This window comes from Phyllobates terribilis, unplaced genomic scaffold (genome assembly GCF_046119375.1).
Source record: "Phyllobates terribilis strain yellow unplaced genomic scaffold, ASM4611937v1 Scaffold_5__5_contigs__length_657084704, whole genome shotgun sequence".
NCBI lineage: Eukaryota > Metazoa > Chordata > Amphibia > Anura > Dendrobatidae > Phyllobates > Phyllobates terribilis.
Window position 1 is genome coordinate 598,895,878 of NW_027362765.1, and position 16,783 is coordinate 598,912,660.

The 16,783-nt window shown below is 43.5% G+C and overlaps 1 protein-coding gene across 9 annotated transcripts in view; it reads right to left on the reverse strand.

Annotated features, from left to right (window-relative positions):
* The window catches only part of ZMIZ1 (zinc finger MIZ-type containing 1), a 479,207-nt gene that overhangs the window by 60,692 nt on the left and 401,732 nt on the right, over positions 1-16,783 (reverse strand). The window contains exon 1 of one of the 9 annotated variants that reach the window (XM_073686025.1): positions 15,341-15,511. The exons of 6 other annotated variants lie outside the window; for them this stretch is intronic. The gene's annotated coding sequence lies outside the window, so the exon portion shown is untranslated. Of the gene's footprint in view, positions 1-13,839; positions 13,966-14,788; positions 15,267-15,340; positions 15,512-16,783 lie in introns of those variants that run through there. 2 more of the 9 variants (XM_073686028.1, XM_073686026.1) reach the window with 2 other exon arrangements.

Below are 16,783 nucleotides of genomic sequence, written 5' to 3' on the forward strand. Positions count from 1 at the left end.
GACCGGAGTAGTAAGGCAGACCGTCGGACCTCAGGCAAGCAGGCAGGTAGCTGACATGCGCTCCCAGGTGAGCGGGCAGGCTGGTCCTTAGACAGACTGACAGGAGAAGTAAGGCAGACCGTCGGACCTCAGACTGGCAGACAGGTAACAAGTATTCTGGCAGGAATCAGGCAGGTAACTGGCAGGTACTGGCAGGTAACTAGCAGGAAACTGGCAGGTAACTGGCAACGGGACCTGAGGGCTGAAGCACAGGTGAGACACAGGTGCAAACAACATTGCTCGGGCACCTCCATTTTGGAGGAGGTGCCTTATATATGATGAAGTCCTCCGGCCATTGGCCGGGGACTCTTTAGGGCGGCGCGCGCGGCCCCTTTAAGAGGAGGGGAGCGCGCGCGCGCGCGCCCTAAGCACAGGGGCCGGGAAGGAGCGCGCGCTGAGAGCAGAGCAGGAGGAGGACGCCGGGACGGAGCGCGCGCTGACAGCAGAGCGGGGGGCGGAAGCCGGGCACGGAGCAGAGCGGTGAGAGGAGCAGCGTCCCTGCCTAGCAGAGGGCAGGGACGCCGGCACTACAGCATACAGTGAAAGGTTTTTACAAATAGTGATGAAGTGAACCAAAGTATACCTGGCAAGAAAGACAGTGTGTCTATGAAAGTGAACAGTAAGAAAACTCATGTCCATAAGAGGCTGCTTCTTGCCAATTTGAAAAAGACCTATGAATATTTTTTTTTTAATTCAACTTCTGCCAAAATGTGCTGCCCTGCGACCTAAGAATTGTGTCCTGGCTGGTGATAGTGGTGAACACTCAGTATGCGTATGTACCGCACACCAGGACACTAAGGCCATGTGCCCACGTAGCGTTTTTGTAGCGGTTTTGCGGCCGCGAAAACGCTTGTAAAACCGTCTGCCATGCAAGCAATGTAAATTCGGATGTGCTGTGCACATGATGCGCTAATTAGCGCGCCAAATTCGCATTGCGTTGCAAAACGCAGCACGACCATTTCTACCACGATTACGCTGCAAATTCGCGGCCATTGAGGAACACTGAAACGCAGCAAACCCTCAGGTATATGTGCATTTGCTGCGTTTCAAGTAAATTCAATGGCCGTGAATTTGCAGCGTAATCGCGGTGCGTGTGGTACCCGGGATGAAGAGGAGACTACAACTCCTCTCATCCCGGCTACTACGCGGTGAAAAAAAGAAATAAAAAAGTTAAAAATAAAAATAACCTGTATACTCACCTCTCCGGTCTGCTCCCGGCCACGTCCTCTCTCCTCGGCGTCCCGCGCTGTACTTGCAGGACCTGCGGTGATGTCATTTAGTCAGCTGATGGTCACACGACCATCACCTGACCGCCGACGTCAGCGGTCGCGTGACCATCAGCTGACTAAATGACGTCACCGCAGGTCCTTCAAGTACAGCACGGGACGCCGAGGAGAGAGGATGCCGCCAGGAGCAGACTGGAGGAGACCGGAGAGGTGAGTATACAGGTTTTTTTTTATTTTTAACTTTTTAATTCTTTTTTTTACTATAGATGCTGCATTTAAAGCATCTAAGTTGGTCACACATTATAAATCCATGCCGGTTGCATGGATTTATATTGTGTGACCAACTTGTCAACCACTTTTCCAAGTGATGCTCAAAATCGCTTAGAAAAGTGCTTGAAAAAACGCATGTAAAAACGCTGAAAAAACGCTTCTCTCTGGTAGAAAAAACGCATGTAAATCTGCATGCGTTTTTTTCTGCCAGAGAGAGGCAAAAACGCTGTACATCAAATCTGCTACGTGGGCACATAGCCTAAATTTAGATTATTCAGATTAATGAGTCCAACCTCGGTGATTACAAAGTATGTGTCTCAAATAATGTCTCCAGAAAAGAGTTCAAACTGTTACCAAAATATCTGCAAAAAGTGTCCTCCAGTAAAGGCTTTCCAAGAAAAAATATTAAATCATTTTGAAGAGGCTATGGTAGATAGTATAACTTATAAACCATGGATATCTGGTGAGAGGTGGACTTTAGACACTGTTTCTAAAAGCGCAGAAGACATTGTAGAGGGTTTTTGTGACCAGCTGATAGTCCTTACAGGGTTAGTCCAAAACCCAAAAGTAAATTTCAATTAATAAATCTTTAAAAACGAATAACTTTTGTAATTCAAGTCATGGTAAAATTCCCTACCATTCACTGTACTGCAACTTAGGGTTCTGTATATATTACCCACTTCATATGACGATTCGTTTGAGAATCCCAGTGCATGATGGGATACGCAAACGAATAGTCATGTGCTGGCAGAAACTGCTGTCACTCCCCTTTTCTGCCGTGAAATGAAGAGTCATTGAAGGGAAGGGGGCTGGGACATCCGGACACTCCGCTAGCTTTGTTTGCTGCCCTGAAACAAAGTGTCATCAGTGATGCTCGTTTCAGGGGCTGGTCCCTGTGGTGTCTCCCTTGTGCAATCTCTCCCCTAGCGCCCTGTGCGATGAGCGCAGAGTCCGGTCTGTTCTCTGCTGAATAGTAATAAGCCGGCTCTGCTTACAGTCAGAAATAAAATACAAAAAGTGCAGTTATGATATCTGAATGCTTACTTCATGATTCAATAGCTGTTCATTTGTTCCCAAAAAAATGTATTTCAGTGATAAAAACTGACATCCTACGAAGTTTGAGCAAGGTCTACTACTTCTCGGATGACTCTTCTGCACAGTATAATAATAGGAAAACTTTATATGTATGCCATCACAAGAAAGGTTTTGGAGTGGAAGTTGAATGGCACTTAAGGTTTACGAGGCACCGTGCAGCTTTGCAGCTCGAGCTAGCCTCCAGAGGCCATATTCACACCAAACTTTAACGCCCAAGCTTTTCAACTGGAGTGAGAAAAATATTCCTAACGTCTAGTTCATGCACTGTACAAACCAGGACTACGAAGAACAGGAGAGTTTGTTAAAACATCGGTTTCGAGAAGCAGAACCCCTCAAAGGGTCATCTTGAAGATGGAAATACCCCTTTAATGATAGTTAATCAATATAAAGGTTGTGGAGAAACCCTTTCACTATGTGTTCTACAGACATGGCCGAAAGTGTTAGCACACTTGAAATTGTTTGAGAAAATGAAGTATTTCTCCCAGAAAATTATTGCAATTACACAGGTTTTGTTATACACATTTTAATTTTTTTTGTGTGTATTGGAACAACACAAAAACACAGAGAAAAAAAGGCAAAGTGGACACAACTTCATAAAAAACTGCAAAAATAAGCCAGACAAAATTGTTGACACCTTTCCAAAACTGTGGGTAAACAACTTTGTTTCAAGCATGTGATGCTCGTTCAAACTCACATGTGTCAAGTAACAGGTGTGGACAATATGAAAATCCCATCTGAAACCAGATAAAAAGGGAAAAAGTTGACTCAATCTTTGCATTTTGTGTCTGTGTGCCACACTAAGCATGGAGAACAGAAAGATATAGAATAGAACTGTCTAAGGACTTAATATCCAAAATTGTTGAAAAATATCAAGTATAATCTCAAGGTTACAAGTCCATCTCCAGAGATCTTGATGTTCCGTTGTCCACAGTGCGCAACATAATCAAGAAGTTTACAACCCATGGCATTGTAAATAATCTCCCTGAACGAGAATGGCAGAGAAAAATTGATGAAATAGTCCAGATGGTGGATAACCAACCCCAATCAAGTTCCAAAGAAATTCAAGCTGACCTGCAGACTCAGAGTGTCAACACGAACTATCCGTCAACATTTGAATGAAATTAAACGCTTTGGCAGGAGACCCAAGAGGACCCCACTGCTTACACAGAGACATAAAAAAGCTACACTGCAGTTTGCAAAAATGTACGTGAGTAAGCCAAAATCCTTCTGGGAAAGCATCTTGTGGGCAGATGAGACCAAGATAGAGCTTTTTGGTAAAGCACATCATTGTACTCTTTCCCAAAAATGGAACGAGGCCTACAAAGAAAAGAACACAGTACCTACAGTTAAATATGGTTGAGGTTGAAAGATGTTTTGGGGTCGTTTTACTGCCTCTGGCACTGGGTGCCTTGACTGTGTGCAAGGCATCATGAAATCTGAAGATTACCAAAGGATTTTGGGTTGCAATGTGTTGCTCAGTGTCAGAAAGATGAGTTTGAGCCCTAGGTCATGGGTTTTCCAGCAGGACAATGACCCCAAACATACTAGAAGCACCCAGAAATGGACGGAAACAAAGCACTGGAGAGTTCTGAAGTGGCCAGTAATGAGTCCGGATCTAAATCCCATTGAACATCTGTGGAGAGATCTTAAAATTGCTGTCGGGAGAAGGCACCCTTCAAATGAGAGACCTGGCGCAGTTTGCAAAAAAAGAATGTTCCAAAATTACAGTTAAGATGTGTAAAAAGCTTGTGGATGGATATAGAAAGTGATTGATTGCAATTATTTATTCCAAAGGGTGAGCTATCAAATATTAAGTTGCGGGAGCCAACAATTTTGTCAGGCTGATTTTTGGTGTTTCGTGTGAAATTAGGTCCAATTTGCCTTTTCCTCTGTTTTTTTGTGCTGTTCCAATACACACAAAATAAATAAATATGTGTATAACAAAACGTATAATTGCAATAATTTTCTAGGAGAAATACTTCATTTTCCGGACCAATTTCAAGGGTGACAACACTTTTGGCCCTGACTGTAGGTGTTACCCTGGCATAGGTTAGAATTACTTTCTATCATAGCAGAAAAAAAAATTCTGTTGTGGTACTGAAATACCAGATGCTTAACCCTACCTGAGATAAAGTTGTCCACTGTAAATAAGCTTTTGTCTATTAATTGAATGTTGTTGCCATATAGGCTTCAAAATCATTGTCTGGTTACTTTTTTTTTTCTTTTTTTTTTCTTCTTTAAACATTCCGCAATTGATCTAGGAACAGTAATCGTGCCGGGCAATATATTACCACTGAAGATTACAGCCCTTCCAATCCACTACACAGTAAACAAGGAATATAATCCCAACACTCTATAACACCCTTTTTGTGGTTAGAAAAATAAGAGAAAGCTTGAGGCAAGGATGAAGATTTAGAGAGGTAGGGGTTAAGCCACCTGGTCCTATTGATATGCCAATTTGTAACCCAGTAAAAAGAACTGCAGACAGGCTCTATTCAGCAATGGTCACTTTAAAAGAGACCAATTTCTATGAGACAATAATCTCATCACAGTGGGAAAACAGAGCAGCAGGAACTATCAGAGTAAGCACAGATAACTGGTGGGGGCAGGGTAGAGAAGCTCCAAACTATTTTTCACTCTGACCTTTTTTTTTTTCAGTTTATACCTAAGACACAGAAAATAAAAACCATCCATAAATGCTTTTTACATTGCCAGAAGTGCATACTCGTATTGCTCTGCTACAGTGCATACAAGCAATTAAAGTGTTAATTATTTAATAATGCCAAGGAGATGACAGATAAAACCATTACAGCCAGCAAGTGAGTTCCAAAACGTCTGGATTCTAACTCAAAGCTGAAGTGGAGTTGGAGCCAAAGTGTCTATGTATCATCATTGTGAAAAACCCCTCTGCTCTATGTGCAGCTGCCAACAAGAGGCCAAGTCTGTGCAAGGGTCTGGCAGAGAAGAGGACCTGTGGTTTCACCAGTAGTTTACCATCAATGTACACTGGGCACTAGCCAGCAACAGGTCGTGGGATACTACACATGTCTAGAAATCTGTCTGCTGCAAGGACGGGCCAGGATCCTCACTAAATGTCAGAGCAATAATGACACTTACCAAAAACAGCAGACGCAGAAAAAGCTGTTTCTTCCCAAGTACTAGTTTGCAGATTCACTCAGAGTTCGGATTCAGACCTATCTAAATTTTAGGAGAATGACATCAATAAAATATCTGCGTACATTCAGTTACCAGTAAAGGGTAAATGTACCAAAATGTATGTTTAATACTTAACAATACCTCAACAGATATATAGACAGAATGATTGTAACTTTGCTAATTTTCCTAAAACCTTACAGCACCTATGGCACCTTTGGTGGTCCAAACAGGGCATTACTACCCTTACTGGCGTATGGGGCCTGGTAAGCAGAAGCAAAGAAGGGGCTGGGCCTCCCTCTTTGCTTCTGCTCATCGAGCGGCTGGGCCTCCCTCTTTGCTCATGCTCACCGGGCGGCCCCCCTCTTTCTTTCTGCTCACTGGATCCCAAGCTGGAGCGCATGCTAATTATTGATATCTGAATGCCTCTGGCTAAATCCCCTCCTCTTTTGACGCTACATCCGGTATTTGGAACCCAAAAACAGCACATCCAGTGGAGTACTTCCTGTTCGTGGTACACATGATGTCACTTCCGACCGCAAATCTCCAAACAGAGAGTGTATTTAATCAGGCACTCAACATGAAATGTGGCACAGTCCCTACTACCAGAAGTGGAGCTCCAGGGGATCGTATGGGAGGTAAGTATGAAAAACTTTTTTTTAAAAATAAAATTAATAAAATGGGTGTGTGGGGAGAGCAAATGATGATGTATTAAAGGTGGGTGGGGTAGAGCAAATGATGAATTGAGGGTGGGGGGTGGGGACAGCAATTGATGAATTGAGGGTGGGGAACGGGGGACAGCAAGTGATGAATTGAGGGTGGGGAAAAGGGGATAGCAAATGATGAATTGAGGATGGGAGATGGAGACAATTGATGAATTTAAGGTGGGGGTGGAGAGAGCAAATTATGAATTGAGGGTGGGGGACAGGGACAGCAATTGATGAATTGAGGGTGGGGGACAGGGACAGCAATTGTTGAATTGAGGGTGGGGGATAGGGACAGCAATTGATGAATTGAGAGTGGGGGACAGGGACAGCAATTGATAAATTGAGGGTGGGGGACAGAGACAGCAATTAATGAATTGAGGGTGGGGAACGGGGACAGCAATTGATGAATTTAAGGTGGCGGTGGGGAGAGTAAATAATGATAAATTGATAGTGAGAAGAGCAAATAATGATGAATTGAGGGTGGGGGGGTAAATGATGATGTATTGAGACTGGGGATGGGGGGAGCAAATAATGATGAGCTGAGGGTGGGGGGAGTAAATGATGATGTATTGAGACTGGGGATGGGGGACAGTAAATGATGATGCATTGAGAGTGGGGTACAACAAATGATGAAGTGGGGGTGGGAGAGAAAGAGAGGACATGAGATAACGAATTGGGGCGGAGGGGGCATGTAAATATAATGAATCAAGGGAGCAAGAGGTACAGAGTGGAGGGCGTTGAGGATGCAGGAGTGTGACTTGTACTGAATTGGGGTAAAGAGTACAGGTGCTAATTAATTTATTTATTGGGTGGGGGAAAGTGGATATTTATAGTTAGTGGGAGCACAGTGGTGGATTACAATTATATTTGTAATGGTGGGTTGCATAATAACTAATTTATATGTTAATTGAGGGTGCATGTCTATTTTTCAGGTGCGCAATGCGGGGAATTTCTTATTCGGGAAACATATGAGTATGTATATGTAACATTTTTTATTTTCAGGAGCACGGTGATCACTGCAGCAAACTGCAATGACCGAGTCCCGACGTAAGGACGTCGACATGAAGGTTTGGCAAGATGAAGATGAAGAAGGCAAAGGATTGTAATCAGATGAGACATCACTGGTGAGTCAGTGTGTTACCTGTACATTATACACTATATAGTATATAAAGAGCTCCTGTGTGTAATGTCACTGGTGATCCCTGTTACCTGTACATTATATACTATATACAGAGCTTCTGTATATAATGTCACTAGTGATCACTGTATTACCAGTACATTATATACTATATACAGTGCTCCTTTGTATATTGTCACTGGTGATCCCTGTATTACCTGTGTACTATATACAGAGCTCCTGTGTATAATGGCACTGGCGAGTCAGTGTGTTACCTGTACACTGACACTATATACTACATACAGGGATCCTGTGTATATTATCACTGGTGAGTCCCTATATTACCTGTATACTGACACTATATACTGTTTATTATGTACAGAGCTCCTGTGTGTAATATCACTGGTGAGTCAGTGTGGTACCAACACTTAAGGTACCATCACACTTAGCGACGCTACAGCGATCACGACAACGATATGACCTGGCAGGGATCGTTGCTGCGTCGCTGTGTGGTCGCTGGTGAGATGTCAAACAGTCAGATCTTCCCAACAACGCAGCAACGATACAGTGACCCGTAGCGACCTGTATAACGATGCAACGCAAATGCACGCCTATGTGTCTCAGTTCTGAGTCGCTAACGAGGTCGTTTGTAAGGTGTCAAACACACCGATGCATGCTACCCAGCGGGACCTCAACGATCAAAAAATGGTCCAGGCCATTTCGACACGACCAGCGATCTCACAGCAGGGGCCTGGTCACTGCTACATGTCAAACGCTGAGGTCGCTGTTGCGTCACAAAACTTGTGACTCAGCAGCGATCTCGCTTAGTATGACGGGGGCTTAACACCATACACTGTATACTATATACAGAGCTCCTGTGCATAATTTCACTAAGGCTGTGTGCCCACTATGCATTTTTTAAGCATTTCCGCAGCAGCAATTCAGCTGCAGAAATGCTTAAAAAATGCTTGGTAGAAGGTCTGCCATGTTCCCCAACGATAAAACGCATGTGCTGTGCACATGCTGCGGAAATTTCCGCTGCGGATTATCATTGCGGAAGAATCCACACCACTACCAATTATTTTGCGGAAACGCTGCGTTTTCGCCGCCATTGACTTGCATTGGACCGCATGGAATCCGCATCACAGCATTTGCAGATGCGTATTCCATGCGTTTCAATGTACGGATGGTACCCGGGTTTGGAGAAGAGGAGACTCTCCTCCCGACCCGGGTACCATAGTACCTGTAAAAAAAAGAATAAAATAAAAAATAAATATTATACTTACCTTCTGATGGCCCCCGGTGTCCTTGTCTCGGCTTGCCGGCAGCTCGCGGTAGACTAAAACGACCTGTGGTGACATCATTTAGTCATGTGACGGGTCACGCGACCGCTGACGTCGGCAGGCCAAGACAAGGACACTGGGGGCCATCAGAAGGTAAGTATAATATTTATTTTTTTACCATTCTTTCGGTCACACTATATAAATCCATGACAGTTGCATGGATTTATATAGTGTGACCAAGTTGTCAAGCACTTTCCAAGTGATGCTAAAATCGCTTGGAATGCGCTTAACAACCCGCAGGCGGAAATGCATGTGAAGAACGCTTCACTTCTGCTTGTCCCTGGCAGGAAAAAAGCATGTACCATCCGCATGGGTTTTTTTCTGCCAGGGAGATGCAGAAACGCTCAGGAAAAAATCCGGAGCATTTCTGCATCGTGGGCACATAGCCTTATGCTAATATTAGTATTGTGTTTTTTTTTATTAATGATCAGTATTGTAGTATTCGGTCACTATGTGGTGGTAATATGTGGTCTGTTCATGGAGTGGTAGTATTTGTTCCTTGTATAGGGTATTATTTGGTCACTATGTGGTGGTAATGTGGTTCAGACATGATGTGACAATATTTGTCCCTTGTATGTGGTATTAGTGTTCATTTTAAAAAATGTATGTGACACATTCCCTAAAAGAGAAATATCGTAAGTAAATATAAACCTGAAAAGAGTATTGGGTATTTTAACAATGTTTTAATAGGTTAGAGCAGAGTAGGGCCCGGCCAAAAATTCTACCTAGTCGTGGTGGTGGCTTAAAAAATCTTTTGGCCAAAAAAAAAGCAGATGGTTATGTATGTGATGTTAGAACCGTCCTGTTTGTTTTTTCCATCTTGTGTTTTGTGGTCACGTGACCATCTGCCTTTATATTCCAGCTCCGCCCTTTTGGCTGTGCTGGACTTCAGTGTTTGACTGTTTCTCTAGCCAGGTGCTTCTGTGCCTTTCTCTGTCAGTTTGCTTGGTCCTTCTGGGACCTCTAGTACCTTTTTGTCAGTTTGTCTTTTTGTGTTCTGCAACAACTTATCTGTTTAGGAGGTGTCCCATTTTTGTCCCAGTGCTTAGTTCTTTTAGGGACCCCTCCCTTTATGCTATAGGTCTTCGTTCAGACTAGCCGAGGACTAAGGCGGGTCTGTTTGCTAGGAACAGGCAGCCCGCTACATCGTAGGGATTCAGCTTAGTCTTACTGTAGGGACAGCTTTCCCCTATCTTTCCTTAGATCATGTTGCAGATCATATGATATGGTGTTCGATGGGAACTGTTAATGTGTGATTGGTAAGGATATGGTGCAGAAGTGGAGTTTTTCCAAGAGTGGGTGGTGGGACTGTGGAAGGTTTGAGGGGTGGAGGTGGATCTGGGGTGGAGCCGGGGGCGGAGTCTCAAGGGGGCCCGAAAATTGTGCCAGTATGGGGCCCTGAAATTCCTGGTGGCAGTCCTGGGTCCAAACTCATGGGCTCCAACATTTGAGAAGATCAATTATGGACAGATGCTCCTACTAAAGGGAATCTGTCACCATATTAGACCTATCTAAAATATTAATATGGGCATACAGGTAATAGACTGCTAAAAAAAAGTCCTACCTATAGGCCTCGTATCATCTTTTATCACTTTATATAAATGACCTCTTCCAGGCTATGGTGAGGACGCTGCCTGGAAGATAACTCTGCTTCCAGAGCTTTTTTTACATGAAGGGGGAGTTACCAGTGTGATATGTGATGGCCGTTCTCTGCTCTCCTGATCTCACTGTAGTGCTGTATATGATTATACCTGACACATCTGCCGGCTCCTCTCAGCTTCAGCTTCCATATCACAGGCAGACAGGGTTGTAATATTGTTACAATACAGCAAAGCTGAGAGAGAAACAAAAAATGTGTTTGCAAGAAGACAAAGTTAATTTCTCCTGTTCTGTGTTAGTTACTTGTCTCACACTGGTAACTCCCCCTTCATGTAAAATAAGCTCTGGAGGCAGAGTTATCTTCCAGGCAGCATCCTCCCATAGCCTGGAAGAGGTCATTTATATAAAGTGATACAAGATGATTTCTCAACAAGGCATCTGATATGAGGCAAAGAAGTATCACTCTCCTCAGCAGTCTATAACCTGTTTGCCCATATTAATAGTTTAGATGGGTCAAATATAGGTATAAATTCCCTTTAAGAACTAAGAAAAGCAGTAAGGCCAGTAAATTTTACCCTTCAAAATCTGTGCCTCCAACTGAGTAAATGAGAAGTGATGTCCCAGTAAAGACCCTTCTTCAGAAAAGGCCTAAACAAGGCCATAAATATCTACAGGAAATATATACACATTTGTCATTCACTTCAAGGGAATCTGTCAGCATAATTTCACACGCCAAATTATTTATATGCGTATGTAGTTCTTTCAAAAACAAGTCCAGTAATATCTTTACATGGCCAGTATGCTCCTTCCTCACTAAGAAATCAGAGTGTGAATTTAAATGCAAATGAGGCTGTAGATCTATGGTAGATCAGAAGCCTTTTTTACTCCATCTCTATTCCCCAACAAACGCCACCTCCTCTTCCTGCTTGACTGACAGCTCCTTTGCCTAGTCACACAGCAGAGAGGCTGTCAGTCAATCAGGAGGAGGAATAGAGCTGGAGTGACAGAGGCTTCAGGTCTACCACAGTTCTTCAGACTCATTTTCACATCAATTCAAACGCTGATTTCTCAGTGAAAGAGAAAAGGACAGGCCATGTAGCGGTATTGCTGGACTTGTCTTTGAAAGAGCTATATGCACATATAAATAGTTTGGGGGCAGAAATTCTGCTGACAGATTGCCTTTAACCATGTGTTTCCATGTGTCCTTAGTCCAGGGAAAAATAAAAGATTCAGGGACCTAGAACGTTTTAAAGGGATCAAAAGGTCCACTTTTTTTTTTTCTTTACATAAACTGTACCGATGTTTTCAGTGGTTTGAATCTAGTATTGCACCTCTGCCCTAATCACAGACATTTCATGGCTGGATCCAAATTTCCAAAAATTAATGTATGTATACTCCTATTTTGTAGATAGATAAATTTTAGTAGGCAATGGAGCTGTCAACTATGAGAGCTCTAGATGTGCACGGCTGGGCACGTGCATGATATTTCAATAGATGACGCTGACCAACACCAACTAGCTATGGGCCAAGTAAAGAATAAGGCCGGGTTCGCATCACGTAGTTGCCCCACCCCAGTGGTTCCGTAGGGCCTGAAAAACAGGATTCAGATGTTTCCACCAATGGCGAAGCTGACTGTAATTAAGCAGATGGAGTCACTTTGTGCTATGTCTGGCCTAATTTTCAGCAGTGTCCTCCTTTTCAGGTGGACCCACGTTTTTGTGCCTACCTGAAAAAGGTAGATACTTGCCAAAAATGAGGTCAGACAGAGCACAAAGTGACTTCTTTCACTGTATTTAAAGTCAATTACCATGTCGGCAGATACAACTAAATCCTGTTTTCAGGGCTTCAGATGGAAACCCTGACGTGTGGCTAAAGTGTGATATGAAAGTGCATGAGACAGGTTAAAATCTAAACTGTCAGGTCCTTGCTTTCCTTGAAAGGACATACCCTAGGGATTGATGGTCAGTCCTTAAAGTAATTAAGCCTCATTCAGACGTCCATGAGACGCAGTCCAAATACGGACTGCAATATTCTGATTTGCCACAGGTCTTCTGCCAAAAACTTGACAGCCTCATAGACATTTATGAAGTTGTCAAGTTCAGATCAAGAGACCCACTTCCAGGCTGTCTGAATAAGATTTTAAGTTGTAGTCTGATCCAACTGAAATTGGTGAGATCTGGCAAGAAAACCTGTATCTATGGCTAGTTTGACTTTTGGTAGTTGTGCTAATAGTAGAAGTAGTGCTAATTTGTCTGTATGCCTCATCCATAAGCAAACTGTACACACTCATTTACTCAGTTCAGCTAAACATATTAAATACACAATCTGTGTAATGCAATTGTGTTACCTTCTGCAGTACACAATGCACTGAACAATGGCTACATTCTATATTTAGGGTATGTTCACACTTGGTGTTTTTGCAGCTTTTTTTTACACCGCGTATTGGGTGTGTAAAATAGGCAGCGTTTTACAGTACCAGCAAAATCAATGCTATTCCTGAAATCTCATGCACATGTTGGTTTTTTTTGCTGTGTATATTTTGAGCCCTGCTGCATTTTTGCCAAGATGCAGCATGCCTATTATTTCAGTGTTTCTGCAGCATTTTTCAACCATTCAAATGAATAGGTGAAAAACGCAAGTAAAACCTCTGCAAAAAATAAGCATAAAAATGAATCAGAAAAATGTGTATTGTACGTAGTGTTTTTCCTGCCATCATTCTGGTTTTTGGTTCAGAAAAAAAAAATGCAACAAGTGACCATACCTAAATAGTAAATTGACAGATTGTGAATTTGCTGGGGATACTTTTCACAGCAAATTCACAAGTTTCCACAGGTAGTCAGGAGTGGCAGATCCACATAAAACCGTGCTGATCTTGCAAATTTCCCTGTGGACTAACAAAGTCATTAAGAGTTTAAAAAAACTGAAAGAAGACGACAGTCAGCGAGTCCACAGTCCCAGTGTTCCATCCCATGTGGTCGCTACGCCTCTGATTGGCTGTAGGTGTCATATGGGAAGGAGCACAGGAGGTCGGCATAACAGCCCAAAGAGGAGAGAGGGTATAAAAAAAGGTTTAAAATAAGAAAAGAATATCATGTCTTCATTTGCAGATTTTGCTGCAGACTACAATGACTCCACTGTGTTGAGTATCCATTGTGGATTTCAGCAATAAATGGGAAAATCTGCAATAAGCCGCAGTATGCACGTATAGTTGGCGTAGGCCATTTATTAACAAGAGGTGATCATTACTGTTAACAGTAGAACGTTTCAGTATGCTAGAGCCACCAGCTTACCCAGCTTTGTAGAAGGTCAACTTCTGGCGGCACCTACAGCTTATGAGCGTGAAGACTTCAGCGAGTCAACAGTCGGATTTCAAAAGTGGACATCAGTGCCACTTACACAATTCACACATTATACACTACTACCACAGGAAACAATGAACACCTGCAACATTAAAGTACTGAGAAGTCAACGTCTTCCAGAATAATTAATGATGATTGATATTTTAGGACTTTCTAACATCTCAGAGTAGCCAGCGAATGTCATGTATACTGCTAAATGCTGAAAGACGGAAGTGGCCGAGCTCTCCGGTGATACACATGACTTGTCACTATCGGGATACCAGGTCCCAGTGAATAGATCTAGACCAAGTACGTCAATGGCAATCCATTTATCTTCCCATTTCCCATCCCTAACACACTGTAAGACACAGGAAGCAAAAGGAGTCACTGTCAGCACCACAGTGGCCATCAACCAAAAGATCACAATATGTGTATTAGCGAGGAAAGACACTGGAAATCCCTGCAGATTGTGAAGACGTCCAGACAAGAGGACACAATCTGATGACTTTCCCTTAAATTCAGGGTTACGTGACAGAATCCCGCTATGTTCAGAACCAATCTGCAATGATGTGCAGAATACAATATTATCAGTCATCCTCGTCTCATTGATGGCACGGAGAGTCCTACTAAGCTGTAGGACCAGTCTGCTGCAGATATTCCAGAAGCAGAGCTCACTGCCCCCTCTCTCTCAGCAGGGGTCTGCTAGGTGCTGCAGTGCCTGCACTAGGTAGTGGTCCAGGAGCTGGGCCCGCCTTCTAACCCTTACACATAGCATCATGTCACCATGCACTGCAACTCTCCTCCCACAATGCACTATGGAAAGGCATACAGTCTATACACTGCAGAATCAGACTGCTCAGCACCTCGCTCCCCCCTCCTCCCCAAAAAGAGAGCTACTTACCCACAAGTTTATTCAAACCAGTCCTGCGGCTCACTTCCCCCCACCCCTTGCTCCTCCTGTGCCCCACTCTCTGTGTCTTCTGTTGCAGAGGGGGACCACATATGTCTCAGAGCACTTCCAGGCAAGACTGCCTCCCGGTGCAGAACAAAAGCCAGGCAGACTCAAGGGCTTCATTCCTGGAGCAGGCAGTCAGCAGCTCCCATCATGCTGTCTCCTCTCCCCTGCCCTCCCCTCTAAGGACACCCTGCTCAGTTTCTCTCCCTCTTCTGCCTGTCCAGCTACTGCACAACACTCATCAATTATTAATTGCTTGTCTCCAGATTTCCAGGCAAAACCAATAACAGATGGGCTCCCTGTTAATGGCTCACAATGTACCAGCCAACTGGCTGTGTGTGCTTCCAGCCTCCAGAGACAATGCAGGAATCAGGTTAAGCCTCCTAACTTCACACATGCCCAGGCAGACACAATGTAGTCCCCCAGTGCAGTGCTGCAGTCTGAGCTCTGCTCACAAACCCATTAGCCAAGCAGGGGAAGAAGATGAATTTGTCTCACCTCAGCACCAAGCCTTCCCTTTCCAGCTCCCTGTCTAGAGAGCTTGCTGTTTGCTGTTGCACACACATACACCAGGCACACAGCAACCATACATACACACACACATTCACACTAAGGCAGCCTCAGTCATTTGCCAGAAGGCAGAGAAGAGAGACAGAGGAGGAGGAGGAGGTGGAGGGGGTGTAGTGGGAGAGAAAGGGAGGAAAGAAAAAACCAAGCAGCTCACATTACAAAACTTACACTGAGGGGAGGTGCTAGGCATATCCCTTAACCCCTTCACTCACAGAGGCCAACAGCTGAGAAAAACTCAACCTCCTTTTCTGGTGGTGCAGGTCAATTGAGATGTACAGTACATACACAAGCAATTTAGTGAGAACAGATAGATGGGAGATGTCACAGCTCCCTGCTTTCCTCCAGGACACCACTGACTGCAGCTGCACTTAGCACATGGCGGCTGGGACTAGACTCAGGCACTACGCTTGGCTCTCCATCTTCCCACCGCAGCAAGATTGTCTTTAAAAAGACTTGCAAATGAAGTGAGCAGGCAAATCTGACGACACTCCGAACCGTGACGCGTTCTCAGAGTGGACCCAGCAAGACTACATCCAAACTATCTACCCATGCTTGGTTACAGGACTGTACAGACCGATAGGTCGGGGGATGACCCCAAAAAGCATCACGTCCATCTACTGTGATTGCTCTCAGTAAGAGAAACAAAACAATAATCTTGTAGATATGACTAATGGCTAACAAAAATAAAATAAATGTTGGTACAAAGCAAGCTTTCATGACTACTTAGGTCTAGCGTGGTACTAAAACCTTTTCATCCAGACAATCGGTAAAGTGGGAAGTGATCAATAACAAATTACACCATCTAAAAAAATGTGGCATCATATTTCCTCTAAATGAGGCAGGTGTATCTCTAAATGCAGACTCAGACTGGCCCATGGGGCTCCGGTGGATCCCCCGGTGGGCCCCCTGTAAAGGAGTTGCATCCCACTCCTCTATATGAGCAGTGGTTAGCACAATACATTTGATTCACTATTTACAAAGGCAGCATCTCATCGTTCATGTAATAAATTATCCAGTTTATTATTATTATAGGTGAATTTGTCAATCAGCGTAATGTAATATTTGTATGCAATGTAACAGTGGGCCTCTAGGTTACTGGTGGTTCCATGGCTTCCCAGTCCAATACTGACTAAATAGACTATGTCAAGCTTACACTGGTCCAATAGAAACTACTGCTGCCAAAAACGCCGGATTAAAAAAGTTTTTTCTTTACTTTATTAGATGCTTCATTATAATTAACTGCTAATTAATTTTAACATTTTGGGTAATTTATGCTAACAGATTGCATGATATAAATGTATCACTGGAGTCACTAAAAACCTCTTTTTATACTTAGATCTATACATATCAATTATGATAATACATGTAGGT